Raw genomic sequence first — 15,572 nt, forward strand, 5'->3', positions numbered from 1 at the left:
AAGCTAGTGTTTGCTGAAAGGCCTCAACTCTACCCAGAACCTAGCCTCATCACAGCATCTCCAAACTAGAGGAAACAGCCATCTTCCTCTTTTGTGACACTCAAAACAGATCTCCCTTCCACTGAACTATCCTGGGAGGAAGATCACAAAATTCTGGGTAAAGCAGAGCATTTTTCTGCCTGTACAAACAAACTGATTTAAGAAACCAATAAAGCCACAGGAAAACCAAACACCACAAGCAGACCAGAGACTCCACCAAGGTACGGGTTATGGACAAATGGGAGATATAGGATCTTCCCATTCACCCCCGGGCCCCCCCAAAAAATAAAAGAACCCTATTTTATCCCTATTGTTAATTATTAAATTTTTAAAAAAATTGTATTCTATTAATCTTTTTTTTCCCCTCTTATAATTTTTATTTTAGGTGAATATGCGTTTGTATGTTCTTTTTTATTTTTATTTTATTTCTACTGAACTTTTGGTCCTTTTTCTTTCTTTCTCATTCTTTTCATTTTTTCTTCTCTTTCATTTTTTTTGGGTGACTTAATTGCTATTCTGCTCATCTTCAGATATACCTGTCATCGATAATTAGGCCTTATCCCTCCATGTGTACACACATAATCCACAAATTTATTACTTAATTCAAAACCTCTTAGGCTTAAACTCCTTCATAACAGTGTTATCTCTTTATACATATATATTTTAAGTATTTTTATTTTTTAGTTTTTCATATCTCCTTTCTACTCCTCCCCTCCTGTCATCCTATCTGCATTTTTCTCTCAATATTACTTCATTAAACTTGCATAATTTTTGTGTTTCACTTTTTAAATTTAAATTTTTGTGTTTCCATTTTTTCTTTTCTCTTTTTTACTCTTCTATTTCTCCTATCATTCTGTCCAATCCATTTCCCTCTTTAAGATTAGGACTTAGTTAATTTTATTCTTTTTACCTTTCCACATCGCTCTAATCCTATTTTTCCCCACATTTCTCCCTAAACCTAGTAATTTCTGGTTTGCCAAATTCTACTTTACTGTTCTTAGCCCATTAATAGATAGTTGTTTGACATTGAATAGATTGTATCTGTTGAAATAGATTGTACTGCAGACTTTTGACTGTACAACTACAGGACTTTGGTTGATGCTTGCCTTAAAATAATGTTCTAGCACAAAGCTGGTATTACTTTCATACTAAATTGAGGCATTCATGGAATCCATTAAAAGACAGCTGAAAGAAGTCAGGGAGACCAGAAAGGGAATGTTGAATGGAGCCAACAGAGGGAATGGAGGTCCAAGGAAACCATAACCAATCAACTAAGTGATTTGAGAATAAACACTGAACACCAAAATAAGGAAGTAAAGAAATTCATACAAGATCTAAAACAAAGCTCCAACAAAGAATTTGCAGCCATCAAAGCCAAGCAATTAGAAGCAAAAAAACTAAAAAAACAAAAAAGAAATTCTTGACAGTAGGTTAGACCATCCAGAATATTGAAACTCGGGGATTGGAGACAGCTTAGATATTATAGAGAAAGAATATACAACTATCCAAGACAAATCCAAGAAATATAATATACCTATTCAACATTTGGAAGACACCATCAGAAGGCCTAATCTGAAGATAACAAGTGTAGAGGAGCACCTAGAAACAGAGGTTAATGGTCTAGGAATTTGTTTCACAGGATCCTAGCAGAAAAGTCCCAAAGATGTAAAGTAATAGGTCTATTCAAATACAAGAAGCTTTTAGAACTCCAAAAAGACCAGACTAGAACAGGACATGGTATCACCACCTTATAATCCCCACAGGATCAATTCAGACAAAGGAAAAGATCCTCAAAGTTGTGAAGGAGAAAAGATCAAACACCTATAAGGGAAACCAATAAGAATCACCTCAGATTTCTCAGCAGAGAAAATTAAAGCAGGAAGAGCCTGGATTGATGTAGGCCATGCCCTAAAGAAAAACAACTATCAATCAAGCATACTGCACCCAGCTATACTCTCCTTCATAACTGAAGGTCAAATAAAAACCTTCCATACAAAAGAAAAACTGAAACAATATATCCCTACTAAACCAACCTTACAAAAGATACTTAAAGATGTCTTACACAGAGAAAACCAACAGGACCACAATAAAGGCCAAGAAAACACACCCAAACTGATAATCCAAGAACCATAGGAAGAACCCATTTGGTGCAGCCCTCAAGAAGGTGGATTAAATGGCAGGAACACCCAAATACCTCTCAGTCCAATCTCCCAACATTAACAGAGTTAACTCTCCAATTAAGCAACATAGACTGTCTAGTTGTATTAATAAGAAAGTTCCTTCCATCTGCTCCCTTCAGGACTCACACCTTGCCCATAAAAACAAACATATTTTGAAAGTGAAAGGCTGGAGCAAAATCTATCAAGCAATCAGCCCCCCAAAAGAGGCAGAAGTTGCAAGCCTAATATCAGATAAAGTAGATTTCAAATTAAAATTAGTGAGAAGAGATAAAGTCACTACATACTAATTAAGGGATCTCTCCTTCAGGAGGATATTAAAATTCTAAATCTCTATTCACAAAAAAATGGAGCACCCAAAGTTATTCAAGAAACACTACTTTCTCTCAAATCTCACATAGATCCAAAGACATTAATTGTTGGGGACTTTAACACACCACTCCCCCCACTAGATAGATCAATTAGGCAAAAACTCAACAGAGAAACTGTGGATATAAACAACTGCATAGATCACCTAGATTTAATTTTTCACCAAGCAGTATCAGAATACACGTTTTTCTCAGCAGCATATGGAACTTTTTCCAAAGTAGACCACATTTTAGGCCACAAAGCCAACTTTCTAATTCAAAAACATTGAAGTTATACCTTGGATTCTTTCAGTCCACAAGGGAATAAAATTAGAACTCAACACCAAAACCATCAAAGAAAGTCCTGTAACACATGGAGGTTGAAGAACACACCGTTGAATCACCAGTGGGTCATGGAAGAGATTAGAAACAAAATTCAAATGTTCATAATATTCAACAAAAATGAACACACAAATTACCAGCTCCTCTGGTACACAGGAAAGGCAGTACTCAGAGGTAAGTTTATAGCTCTGAATACCTATATCAACAAATTGGAGAGATCTGAAACCAGCAATTTAATGAGAAATCTGAGCCTCCTTGAAAAAGAGCAGCAGGATAAACCCCAATTCAGCAGATGGAAAGAAATAATTAAAAGTAAATCAAAATTAAATGAATTAGGATCCATAAAAACATAGAAAGAATCAACAAAACAGAAGTGGTTCTTAAAAAAATCAACAAATTGACAGATCCTTAGCAAATCCTGTTAGAAAGAGAAGAGAGGTGTTGGGAAGGTGGCTCAGTGGTAGAGGGCTTGCCTGGCATGCATGAGGCCCTGGGATCGATTCCTAAGCACTACAAAAATGAAAAGAAAAACGCCAGAAGTGGCGCTGTGGCCCAAGTTGTAGAGAACTAGCCTTGAGCTGAAGAGCTGAGGGACAGCAATGAATCTAATATTAGAATGCCTAGCTACAGCAATAAGATAAGATGCAAATATAAAAGGGATCCAAACATGGAAAGAAGAAGTAAAACTCTCCCTCTTTGCAGATGACATGATCTTATGATTAAAGAATCCCACAGACTCTACTCCCAAATTACTCAAGCTGATTAAAAACTTTGGCAAAGTAGCAGGGTATAAAATTAACCATCAAAAATCAATGGCTTTTCTATATACCGACAATGAGAAAAGCATGGCTGAAATCAGTAAAGCAACACCATTAATAATAGCCCCACAAAAATGAAATACCTAGGAATTAACTAAATCAAAGAAGTGAAGGACCTCGATGATGAAAAATTTAAAAATCTGAAAAAGGAAATCAAAACAGAACTTAGAAAGTTGCAAAATCTCCCATACACCTGGATTGCAAAGATCAAAATCCTGAAAACAGCAACACTTCCCAAGGCTATCTACAAATTCAATGCAATACCTGTCAATATTCCATCCTCATTCTTCAAGGAAATAGAAGAGGCAATCCAAAAATTCATATGGAACAATAAAAGACCCCGAATAGCTATAACGATCCTCAACAGAAAGAATAGTGCTGGAGGAATATCAATACCAAATTTCAAACTCTAGTACAAAGCCATAGTAATCAAAACAGATTTGTACTGACACAAGAATAGACCTTAGAACCAATGGAATAGAATTGAAAACTCAGGAATGAACCTACAGACCTATAGCCATCTAATTTTTGATAAGGGAACTGAAAAAATAGAATGGAAGAAATACAGCCTCTTCAGTAAATGTTGCTGGCAAAATTGGTTAACTACTTGCAGACAATTAAGCTAGATCCTTATGTATCACCCTGCACCAGAATCAACTCCAAATGGATCAAAGACCTCGGAGTCAAACAGACACCCTGAAAACATTACAGGATGGAATAGGAGAAACCCTAGAACTCCTTGGCTCAGGCCGAAATTTTCTTAATAGAGACCCAGAAACACAACAAATCAAAGAAAGGTTGGACAAATGGGATTGCATAAAATTGCAGAGCCTCTGTATGGCAAAGGACATAGCTAGCAAGATCAATTGAAAGCCCACAGATTGGGAGATCTTCACTAGTCATTCAATAGATAAGGGTCTCATATATAAAATCTACTTGGAACTCAAAAATTAAATCCCTCAACAACAAATCCTCAAAGAAACAACTGACCCGAATATAAGTGGGCTAAAAATTTAAAGAGAAACTTCTCTGAAGAGGAAAGAAGGATGGCCAATAGACACATGAAGAAATGTTCAACTTCTCTAGTCATAAACGTAGTGCAAATCATACCAACATTGAGATATCACCTCATCCCAGTTACAATGGCCATAATCAAGAACTCTAATAACAGCAGATGATGGAAGAGATGTCGGTAGAAGGGAACTTTACTGCATTGCTTGTGGGTATGTAAAATTGTTCAGCCCCTTTGGAAAGTAGTATGGAGTTCCTCAGAAGATTCCACATAGAGCTCCTCTATAACCCAGCAATCCCACTTTTGGGCATTTATCCAAATGGTCCCAAAAAAGACCATACTAAAGCTACCAGCACAACTCTGTTTATTGCAGCATTATTTACCATAGCTAAGATATGGAACCAACCCAGATGCCCCTCAGTACATGAATGGATCATGTAAAAAATGACATTGTCCCATTTGTTTGGAAATGGAAAGATCTGGCAAAACATTATATTAAGTGAAGTAAGCCAGTCCCAAAGAAACATAGGTCCCATGGTTTCAGCCTTCTCCCACATGTTGTCAAATATATAAGAATTCAAAGATTTCCATTGATAATTCATTAAGCTGACTTCTAAGAAAATGTGCATTTCTGGAATTTTGTTTTCTATCTTGTTCTTACATGCATAGGCTTTCTATGATTTATTTGTTCTACAAGGAATTCTACTTTCTAATCTTTGTGTGATCAATTTTAGTCTCTCTGTTCAGTCTTTCTGACACACTCTCTGGAGTCTCATTTGAGTCTGCCTCGTAAAAAATATATTATTTATCAGCTAAATGACTTTCAGCTTCTGTTTTTTGCCTGACTTCATGTAGGCTGTGATAGCAGACCTGACTGGCTGTGTTTACTGGATTTTTTGTTTGTTTGTTTGTTTTGTGTGGTATTCTTTTTGTTTTAGAGGTCTAGTATTACTATTCAAGGTAGTAGCTTCTCTGGGTCCCAGTGATGCCCTGACCTAGAGTCAATATGTTTTTCTCCTAAATATTAAAAAAAAAAACCAACTGACTAAATTCCTGTTAATTGTCTCAAAATGAGGCAATCTGGCATACATGCAAAGCCATCAATAATCCTCTGTAACAACTTATAGAAATTTTCTATCAAGATGGCTTTTCAAGGTTGACTGTGAAAAATGTTCATTTCCAATTCAGCACCATGAAGCAGATCACATTCCATGGAACAGACCTTTGGAAGGAAGGTCTCCTTCTTTCCTTCTTTGATGATACATGAAACCATAATATTCTGCAGTTGTGGCCAGCCTGGAGCACATTTTCCTAAGAATATTCTGTAGTGTAAAAGAGGACCAACTATGAAAATAAAAGTGAAAATACTTGTCTACTACAGACTGATTTATCTTGCTTTTATCTGTTGTTATTTTCATTACTTCAAACACATGGATAATTATATTGGGATTAGACAAGTGGCAAAGGATTAATGGAATAAACATTCAGTTTACTTTCATATATCCAATATAATGCACTTAACCCCTTATGGAAAATTAAATCTGACTGTAGAAACAATGTCAGAAATATAAAATAAGCCTCAATATGAATAATCTGACACATATACACCATCATCTACTCAGAAATTCAGTCTCTCTTTAAATATTTATTTGGTACAAAATAAAAAAATTTAATTAATGAATGTGACTTTTAAGTACCATCTGAAATACTCCTCGTGTATATGATTGTATGTATTTTAGATGTCACCTAGACAGGAATTAAACATGCATATAAAATTCAAATTTCCACAATTTAAGCTAGATTAGAGGAGTCATACCCTCCTGTAATTTTTGGTGTGAATTTTACTACAATGCTGAACCCTTCCACCTAATACCAAGAGTCATGTGCAATAATTTATTTTTTCATGTTAAGATGAGTGCTAAGTGTAGGATACACTTTGAATAATTACATTAATTTATTAAAATTAGTTTCATTTTTTCTTTTCTATATCTTCAGAAAGTAAAATTATATATTAAACATTCAATATGAAGTAATCAATAATAAGTAAACTATTTTTAAAATGATATATTATTAAGCTGTGATTTGAATTATAGTTCTAACAAATTGTAGTGTAAACAACGTTTAATAGAATTACAGGTAATATTTTTTAAACTTACCATCTTGTTAATGTTTCCTAATTGTGTCAGGTCGTGTGCCTGAACTCTGGGCCTGGGCGCTCTCACTCAGCTCTTCAGCTCAAGTTTAACGCTCTACCACTTGATCCACAGTGCCTCTTCGGGCTTTTTTTTCTGCTTATGTGGTGCTGAGGAATCGAACCCAGGGCCTCATGCATGCAAGGCAAGCGCTCTACCACTGAGCCACATTCCCATCCCTGTGAAGATTGTTTTTCATTTATAATTTCTTCTGAGTCATTTTTATTTTTTAACAAAATCACATTATATTTCATGTTGATGGGTATTTACACAGAGACAGGGACATAGAGGATTTAGTTTACCAAGTGAGCATTAAAATTAAGCTCAAAAATAAAAATCAGTCTTAACACATATTTTCATATCTTTCCCCACATTCTCCCTAAAAGAAGACAATATTAAGAATGTCTAAGGGAGCCTTTTTAGCTCCAATTTTCTTGGGCTTCCTAGGTTTAGAATTCTTTTACCCTTCAGATTGTTTCTTGTTCCTCCCTTTTTTCTCCACTCCATTACTAGAGATTTTTCTCAGAGATGACTCCATCTCCAACTTTTCACTCTTCCTAGCTGTACAAATGAATTTGCAGATCAAGACTCTTAGATAGAAAGAATTTAAGAGCCTGAATCTAAGACACTTCTCTCATACACCATCCCTACAAAGACACAAGTACCAAAGCAGGATACATAGTTTCATTTTTTTCTACCAAGGCCAATGTCTGAGGTTGCATGCTTCTGAGGGTGCCTGTTTGTAGCTCTTACTAATGTTGCAGATTAACTTTATACCTAGTTCCATTATCAGCTACCAAGGATGGCATGTTTAGACCATCCAGGAGGTTGGCTCAACAGGGCGTCTGGATGTGTCTCCTATGAGGGGCTCCTAGGATCCCTCATGAATGGCAAAGAAGATCTGTGTTGGAAATACCGGGAGCAATTAAGGTATCCTACAAACACCATCTCAGCAAGGCAAAGTTTACTCCTACAGAAGTCATCCTGTCGCATGTCCAAGTTGAATAAGCACAGTGGATAGGCAGCCCACCACTGGCTCCCATGAATTTGAGCTTTGGGATCATCTTTCATGATGGCCCAAACTTTTGACCCCTTTCAAACTAGTCAAAAGCTTTAATAATCAACCAAATCCGAACACCTGGCCATATTAAAAATAACCAACTTTTACCCAGCTGGTGTTCTACTACTAGTGCCATGCCTCTAGCCCCTAGCATTTCTCTAAAATAGCATTGGTAAGGTTTTAACTACCTTTACAAGGGCAGTGCTTATATCAGTCAAGCACTTCAAGATTTAACTTCTACCATTCTCCCATCTGATTTTGCTTTCTTTTCTTCCAAACAATAATCATTGACTTTCCTATTCAGCAGTATCCAATAAGATATTTTGATTTAAAAAAGGGTTTGATTAAGGCAGTTTTTCAGTCAGTCACTGAACAAAACCTGTTATAGAAGAGATAAAGCACCCATGCACACATTTCTATGAAAACAATTACTAAAGAGGTAAATATTGACACCATGAATCATTGTTAAAATGCTTGCTCTGTCATCAAACTAGTAAAGGGTTCTGCCACCACACACAGACACACAACCTTTTTTATAGGTGATTGGGGGCTGGTCTTGGGTTTGATCTCATGCTCTGGGCATGTCCCAGAGCAGTTTTACTCAAGGCTACCACTTTAGCCACAACTCCAGTATTATCTTTTTTTGCACCTTCATTGGAAATAAAAGTCTCATCTTTCCTGTCTGGGTTGGCTTCAAACACAGATCCTCAGGATTCAGCCACCTGAGCATTTAGGATTATACTCACTATCATCTCAGTTTTTAGGTAATTTGTTTCCAGTATTCAATCCTTGTAAGTCTTTCTGTATCATTGGCCTCCAACCACCACACAGATTACCTTTGAAGTATATTTATTCTTTTATTTTTATATATTTATTGTAAAAGTACTGTACAGAGGGGTTAGTTACATGAGAAAGGTAAAGTATACATTTCCTCTCAAGCACTGTTACCTCCTCCTTTATATGTCCCCTACCATCCCTAACCTCCTAGCTCCAAAACTACCCTGAACCCAGTCTAAATTCTAAAGTTTAGTTTTCAACAGTGTCTTGTGCATCTCATTGTTACAATGGGTCAACCTGTATTCACATTTAAGTATTCTGTTTTTTCCCTTTCCCTCCCCAAACTAGAGAAGTGTATATACAAGATGGAGGGCACGAACATTAAAAACATTGGAAACAGGGATTATGCCATTTTTTGGGGGGACAGAATACAAAGAAACAAAAATCACATGGAAGATTATAAATATGTTAGAAACCATAGCAAGAAATGAAAAAAAAAAAAAAACACTTGTGCTCCTATGTTGGGGTTCATTTCACTTATCACCATCTTATCTGGTCAAGTATTATATTTAGACAAAATTTTTCCCATTCAATCCTACCAGTGGCTCCTAGTTATTTTTACATGGTGGCATTTCCAATAAACAAATCCTGCTGGTAAATAAAAGCACATATTGGAATAATTCGATTATGGAGATCATAGATTGTGGAGATCAACACAATAAAACTAATTTAAGTTGCTTTTTCTGGTTTCTAGCTTTAAGCTCTTTGGGAAATTTTCAGGGTCTCCTAAGTAAATATGAAATTTGTAAATATGTCGTTTGTATTTGCAAATATGAAGTTTGAATGTCCCGCTAACTAAGAAGTCTCTCCTTACTTAATTTAAAGTGTTTGAGAATGGTCAGGTGTGGATTGGCCAATGGAACCAAAGCACAGATTCCACTCTAGTTGGCCAGTAACATCTCCAATGGTGGTCTCCTGGAATACCACCAGACTTTTCCCCTGGCTATGATTTGTACTTACTGCTCATCTCAAAGGGTTGGCATTCACTACATCCAGGTAAGTTTCCCAGAAATGTCCAATTTTCCCCAGGTAGTTGAACTGGAAAGAATGGACCTGATCAGTTTTAGGAGTTTTTAGAATAGACTCTTGCTTCTGAGAAGAGCAACAAGGTGATCCAAGTTGTCTCGGATCACATTTTGCTGACCTATCATGAATTTCATGTACATGGGGTCTGAGCTCCATGACAGCACAAATAGGACCTCTTGTGTGGCCTCTCTGCCACACAGTCATAGCAGTACTCAGTATGCGGAGAGAATCACCACAGTATTTACCTCACTATTGTCTCAATTTGAATCTGGGTAGACTCAAAATTGGAAGACATACACAGAGTGTCTGCTCCAAGATTGAATTTGCAATCATATCATAAGATTAACTAGAGGGTCCATTGAGGCCCTGGAATTAAGCATGATCACTTTAAGGGCATTAAGAGTGTATGGAGTTCCCCAAGCAGGATGTTTTCACAAGTCAAACATTAGACATTTATCTGGACATTATGAAACTGAATCATGTTTTGACCAATTTTATCAGTAACACCCTCCTTACTAGAAGGCAATGCCCCTGCATACTAGAAGGGAAACTTGCATTCTTGTTAGATAGAAACCCCCAAAACTCCTGCCCTCTTGGTAGGAAACCCTTCCTCCTTCTTGGTAGGAAACCCTTTAGGTATAACTTGCCTTTTTTTTTTTTTTTTTGGTCGGTTTGGAACTGAGCTCTTTGCCTGGGTGCTGTCCCTCAGCTCTTCAGCTCAAGGCTAGTCCTCTACCACTTGAGCCACAACACCACTTACAGTTGTCTCAGTGGTTTATTGGCGATAAGAGTATCACAGAATTTACCTGCCTTGCCTAGCTTTGAATGACCATCCTCAGATCTTAGCCTTCAGAGTAGCTAGGATTACAGGCGTCAGCCACCAGTGCCCATATTTTTTTCTTTTTTCTTTTCTTTGTTCTTGGATTTGTCGATTGTGAGGCCTGAAATCTGGGCCTGGACACTGTCCCTCAACTCTTCAGCTGGAGGATAGCTCTCTACCACTTGAGCCACAGTGCCTTTTCTGCTTACATGTTGCTGAGGTATTGAACCCAGGGGTTCATGCATGCAAGGCAAGCACTGTACCACTAAACCACCTTCCCAGCTCTTCATCTGAGTTTTTAGTTAACTCACTTGCCAATGTTCAAACCTTCTGAAGTCTTTGTGCAGGTTCTGGGAAGGTGGTTCAGTGGTAGAGTGCTTGCCTTGCATGCCTGAGGCCATGGGTTCAATTCCTCAGCACCACATAAGCAAAAAAGAAAAAGCCGGAAGTGGCACTGTGGCTCAAGTGGTAGAGCGCTAGCCTTGAGCTGAAGAGCTGAGGACCAGTGCCCAGGCCCAGAGTTTAGGCCCCATGACCGGACCTCCCCCCCTCCAAAAAAAAGGTCTTTGTGCAGCTTTGGTCTCCAATCACCACAGAAGCTCTTCCCTTGTCAGGTAATGTTTCTAGAGCTAATTTTCTCATGCCATCCTACTAGAGCATTTAGTTTATGGGTTAATTTTTTTTTAGTATAATTAACAAATCTTTTTTGATTTTATTCTACTCCATATTTTATTTTTGCCAGTCCTGTTGCTCCCTGAGCTTCTTTTCCTCAAGGCTAGCACTCTACCAGTTGAACCACAGTGCCACTTCCAGCCTTTTCTCTTTATGTGGTTCTGAGGAATAAAACCCAGGGCTTCATGCATGCTGGACAAACAATTTACCACAAAGCCATATTCCCAACCCCCCAAATATTTTATTTATACTAATCATAAAAATAAAACTGATTCATAAGGTGTTGTCTGGTTTCAGGCTTTGAACTTTTTGGAAACTTAGGCGGGGGGGATCCTGAAAAGCACCTAAGTAATTAGGAAATACGAATGACCCTCTAGGGAAGGGGTCTCTCCTAACTAGTATAAAATGTTTGAGAATGGACAGGTGGATGAAATGCTAGGGTGAAAGGGATGGCCAATTGAACCAAAGTACAGGTTCTACTCTAGTTGGCCAGGAAGGTCTACAACAATGGTCCTCCACAATACCATTAGACATTCCCCCTGGCTATATTTAGTGATTACTGCTCATCTCTTCAAGGTTTGGATTTCACTGCATCTTGATAAGTTTCTCAGAAATGCCAATTATCCCTCCCCATACCTAGAGAAGCAAGGGGTATAATTGGCTTGGGAATATAGGGTTTTTGTCTTAGATCCATACTCTTGTGAACAGCAACAGCAGGGTCTTACAAGTTTCCCCAGGCTGTGTTTGACTGACAGATCATGCACTCCATGCCCTTGGGGATCTGAGGTTCATCAGGGTAGGAAGTGGACCACTTGTTTTTCTGGTTTCTGTGCCACAGAATCTTAACAGTAATGGTGGGCAGAATATTTAACCCATTTCACCCAAGCATTATTTTCGTCATCATAAGACTTGAGCTGAAGGGCTCAGGGACAGCACCCAGACCCAGAGTTCAAGGCAAAGCCCTACTACTTGAGCCACAGCACCACTTCCAGTTGCTGGTAGTTAATTAGAGATAAGAGTCTCAAGGACTTTCCTGCCCGGGCTGGCTTTGAACTCTAATTTTCAGATCCTGAGTAGCTACTATTGCAGGTGCAAGCCACTGGCACCTGGCTTTTGACTTGAATTTTAAGTCTACTCAGAGAGTCTGCTTCTGAAAACAAGGTTCAATGTCAAACATCCTTGGATCAGCTAGAGGATCAATCCAGGCTTCAGAGGCAAAGTGGGCATCTGAGGGAGTTTAGTGAGTAGGACTTTTTTGAATTCCCCTTTCAGGATATAAGATTTAAAACACACACATGCAAGCACATATTCATAACAAGTTTTTGTTTGGACAAGTGCACATTATGGAGCTCCATAATGAAAATCATCCATTATTTAATAGTGTTCTAAGAATTTGGTCAACATTCTCCCAATGGATTATCAGAAGCAGGTCCTTAGATCATTTTTCTTGGGTTCCTTAGGCCTAGAATTCTTATTCCGCATTTTAGCAGGTCTCTTGTGATTTCAGTTTTTGGTGCACTTAATCCTCCCTATTGTAAATTTCTTGTGCACCCTTCTCATATTTAACTTTCCGTTGCTGGAGATTTCTCAACAATAGATTCTTCCAGCTCCCACATTTTTATTCTTGGGCCAGAGAATGAAAACACACATTGAGACTCAAGTTCTGTTTGTGCCTAAGAAACACTCAGCCCATAAAAATTCCCAACCAACCAGGTAGTATGCTCTAGTCCAATTTTTCCTCTCATGGCTGATGCATGAGATTACGTTTTATTGAGGTGTTTCCTTGGGGCCTTTCCTGAAATTGTGGATACACTTTCCATCCTTTACCACAACGGATGGTGTTTAACACAACCTTGAGCTATCTCAACAAGTCAGGATGTGTCAACTCCTGAGGGTCTCCCTACATCCCCCTTGCATAACATGGATCCTGGACTAGTCCCCACATTGTTGGGAATACTCCCCTAGTGTAACCCAATGTCCCAAGAAAGACCACCAAGTTGAAAGGAACTTAGCATGGCAAAGTTTAGTTCTGTTAAAGGGCATGTTATTGGCAGGAAGCAACCACTCTGAGTAGGAAGTCTGCCCAGGTTATATTCCTAATGAGTTACTACTTCTGGTATTAATCACAAGTTTTGTTCACAATCTTGCTCTATTGGCTCTTTTGAAGCACAGCTGGTTACTTTGAAAGGGGTTAACAGTTTCAGAGCAATCCACTAAACCAGGACAACCAGGCCAGAAATTGTTAGAGAATTCTTACTCAGCTTGTGCTTTATGGGTTAAGCTATTCCTAAAGTCCCTAGAACGATTTTAGTAACAGGATATACTTTAGTTATATAGCTTTTTGGAAGATGATTATGCTTAGTCAATGCTTTCCCTCAATCCATCATTTTCAGAGAAAAAGATTATTCTAACTTCTACACAGTCCATTTCCAGACAGAATTTATTATAAGGAGCTCCCTTTTTGGAATGGAGGCTTATGAGCTTCCAGGTGAAAACAATCTTATTTGCATATTGCCTTGGTTCCCTTAGGCAAACTCGCCTCAGAAAGTGCTTATGAAACCAACAGCTATGTGTGGCTGTTTTGTTATAAAGAACCTGTCTTGTACTTGTGCTTCTACAGCTAATAGAAAGAGGAAAGTCTGCTCTCTGGAAGCACGTAGCTATGGACTTAAGCACGCTTACTGAACGCTGAGCACAGAGCACAGATTGAGCTGCAGCATTTTCAGAGCCATAGATGAATCAATCACATACCAGCTGCTTGGCTGACCACAGGGCACACTTCTGATGCCACATTTCTGAGGCAAAGCAGTTCTAAGCTGCCAAGACATTATAGTAAGAAGAAACCTGAGGGGGAATGCTTGGTGGGAAGGAGAAGGTGAAAGTTTGGATTTAAGTTTTAGAATATGCAAGCCACTTTCTAAATTGCTTGAGGCAATGAGCAGATCATCATAATTTTCTAGCCCTCTAGATGAAGAGTATGAGAACATTTCCCACATCTCACACTCAATCCCTCCTGCCTTGCAGTCTTCAATTCCCTCTTACAGGAGTTAAGCAATTTTTAAGGAAGCAAAATTCAGCGAACCTGATCTACCTTGTGAAGAAAACATATCCTTTGGCTTTAGAATAGATCAATTTCTGGAGGAGTTCTGGGAAGATGGCGGAGAAAAAGCTGGAATCTGAACAAGCTCTCGCATAGAAAGCAGTTTTAGAGTTCCAGTGAACAGTCCTAAGCCAGAGAATCACACCAAGTGTGCCATCACAGGACAGAGAGTTAGACAAGAGAGGGGAAGCTAAGACAAGGAGACACATCTGAGCGCCTGCCAGCAGCCGCCGCGGCGGCGGCAGGGTCGCAGCGGCGACTGCAGCCGCGGCCATACCTGAGCGCTCACACAGAGAGTCCGAGACGAAGGAGCCAGATGCAGTGGGCGAGAGGATTCTACTCAACACCAGCAAGAACCGACAAGGAGCGGACATCTTCACCCTGCAGTTTGCAGACCAGAGACGACCCAGGATCCAAGACTCGGCGTGAGTAGAAGCCCGACGTCCTCACTCCTTCTCAGGGAGCAGAGGAGGGAAGGCCACCCCTCCCTCCCCAGCACCGGTGATCTCCATCTTGGATACCAACAAAGCTCGGAGGACCTGCTAGCTCCAACTCAGGCCTTGGAATAAAACGAGTCATTTAACAGGTCACAAGAACTTAACGGTGAAGTGACCTGCCAGACTCAGCTCCATCCAGGGAAAAGTCACCCAGCTCAGGCACCAGCCATTGGAGTGGCTTTCCTCACTGGGTAACCAGAGCCAGAGGCTGCCCCTCCCTCTAGCAGCCTCCACAATCAATTGAAAAACAGAAACCCTGAGAATGGCTCCAGGGTGGGCTCTGTGAATTTTTCACAAAATAGCCCCAGGGAAAAGCTACTGTTTGTTGAAAGGCCTCAACTCTACCAGAACCTAGCCTCATCACCCCTCTTTTGTGATTCTCAAAGCAGATCACCCTCCGATTAAACTAACCTGGGAGGGGGATCTCAAAATCTTGGGCAAAGCAGAGCATTTTTCTGCCTGTTCGAACAAACTGACTTAAGAAACCAATCAAGCCACAGGACCTCAAGCTGACCAGAGACTCCAACAAGAGGCTGGTTACGGACAAAAGGGAGATACAGGATTCTTCCCACCCCTCCCAAAAAATCAAAAAAAAAAAAATCAAAGAACTTTTTTTTTCTTTTCTTTTTTCTT

This window comes from Dipodomys spectabilis, unplaced genomic scaffold (assembly GCF_019054845.1).
Source record: "Dipodomys spectabilis isolate Male_0828 unplaced genomic scaffold, ASM1905484v1 ptg000152l, whole genome shotgun sequence".
Classification (NCBI taxonomy): domain Eukaryota; kingdom Metazoa; phylum Chordata; class Mammalia; order Rodentia; family Heteromyidae; genus Dipodomys; species Dipodomys spectabilis.